Below are 2,056 nucleotides of genomic sequence, written 5' to 3' on the forward strand. Positions count from 1 at the left end.
AGAAGCTTCGTGAGCAGGGTAAGGTATTTAAGGACTCTGGTTGTACGCTAGAGAATTCTTACAAAGCAACAAAACTGTTGGTAGACACCCCCCCCCCCCCCTATTTTTTTTTATTCACATACCCTAAAGGCCCTTTTCAGGCATTACATATGGGGGTGTACAGTTATATATAAACAATACTCAATACATAGCTCTACAAGCAGCACAAATCCAGAACAATAAGCAAAATGGGAAAAAAAAGGTACAGAAAATTCGCAGTTGGGCATATGCAGGAATCGAGCCTTCCTAATCAGAATTTATTTGTAAAAAACACTTTAGTTTTTGCACAAAGGCGTCATGATTTAAGGTGAAGGCAATATCACCCGGTAACTTGTTCCAGTGGTGAACGGCAAGAAACAATGGTGAATGACTAAAGAGATGGGTACGTGCAAACATGGGTTCGATTTTGAGAGCATGATCTAAGCGCGGAAAGATACGGTGGGCGGGTCTAATATAGTATGAAGCGAATGAAGAGTGACTGTGGTACAATCTGTGAAAGTGTGATAATAGTGCTAGTATTCTTCTCTTTTCGAGTGATAGTAGCTTTAGCGATGCTCTGATTGCTGCTATGCTGGACTGACGTGAATAGTTCTTAGTTATAAATCTCGCTGCTTTATTTTGTATTAATTCCAGTTTGTGAATTAAGTACAATTGATGCGGGTTCCAAATTAAGGATGCGTATTCTTTTCGAGCGGATGAGGGTAGTGTAGGCTAAACGTTTGGTGGCAGGATCACCTTGGTGCAATTGACGTCTGATGAAACCAAGTGCTTTAGCTGATTTACTGAAAATAGCATCGATATGGTTATTCCATGTTAGATCAGACGAAAAATGAACACCTAGGTATTTCACTGTAGAGACATTCTCAATGGGAATACTATTCATGGAATAACAGTGATTTTGAAGCGGATTATTGGTGGTGAATGTTATAGTCTTTGTTTTAGAGACGTTAATTTGCATTTGCCACTGTTCACACTAAGTGGTGATTCGGTCCAGGTCTGACGGCAAAGAGGTGTCGTCAGGGTTGGTAATCTGTCTATATATAACGCAGTCATCAGCAAATAATCTAGTAGTAGAGGTAAGAAATTCACTTATATAATTAATGTATATCAGGAATAAAATTGGTCCAAGCATATTAAGACTTGGAGAATGGTATCTAACAAGCTTAGGCAATAGTGTCCCGCCAGCACATCAAGGCTTGGCGTCACGGTCGGCGAGGACGTTCCGGCCACAGTTTCGTCCAGAAGAAGTGGTGCGCAACCTTGCTTCTTCCGGGCAGGTGCATTGGTTCATTTCAGGAAGCACTGCACTGACCCGCCTTTTGGCTAGCAAAGCGGCCCCTGTGACGTAGACATCGTTCTAGGAAACACCTAGCACCACCAAACAGAGGCAAGTAGCAGAAACTGGCCACTACTATCAGTTTCTGGGGAATCCTTTGACGCCATGGTCCTCCAAGGTTGCATCTAGATACTTGTGTACCTCTCGAGGGCCTGTGCGGCTGAGTGACCTCCCAGCTTAATCCTTTCCGCCAGGAAGTAGGAATGGACATATTTCTTTGACCGTATGTGACGCTTTCGTATCCAGAGCGCCTTTACAATATGCGACTTTTCAACCTCCGAACAAACACCTGCGTAGGCACTCCACAAGGCTCCGAATATGGCCGATTATAACACTCCTCCCAATCTGTTCTCCCGCGTGTGTCAGCGGGAAAGAATTCACGACCGACACGAGCCATGTGCTGCCACGTAAGCCGAGAGGATGTTGCGGAGGCATGTGCTGGAAACTGTGTCAGTCACAGCATACTAGGGCCCTACTGAGTCAAATGTTTCACCGCAACATCTGTCGCCGTATTCCATGTCAAATGGCACGTTATGGTGTTTAGTAGGAGACTGAGCCCGGTAATATGAACGCTCGATGACTTGTGCGTCAGGAGTTTTATGCAGTGCATGTGATGCTATATTTGAAAACAACCTTCGAAACGTCGTCCATGTTACAAGGTTTATCGGTGAACGTTAACCG

The 2,056-nt window shown here is 44.2% G+C and overlaps 1 pseudogene; it reads right to left on the reverse strand.

The window, feature by feature from the left end:
• Window positions 1–285: 285 nt before the first annotated feature.
• On the reverse strand, window positions 286–997 carry LOC144098068 (uncharacterized; annotated as a pseudogene).
• Between the last annotated feature and the right edge of the window lie 1,059 nt (window positions 998–2,056).

This window comes from Amblyomma americanum, chromosome 7 (genome assembly GCF_052857255.1).
Source record: "Amblyomma americanum isolate KBUSLIRL-KWMA chromosome 7, ASM5285725v1, whole genome shotgun sequence".
Classification (NCBI taxonomy): domain Eukaryota; kingdom Metazoa; phylum Arthropoda; class Arachnida; order Ixodida; family Ixodidae; genus Amblyomma; species Amblyomma americanum.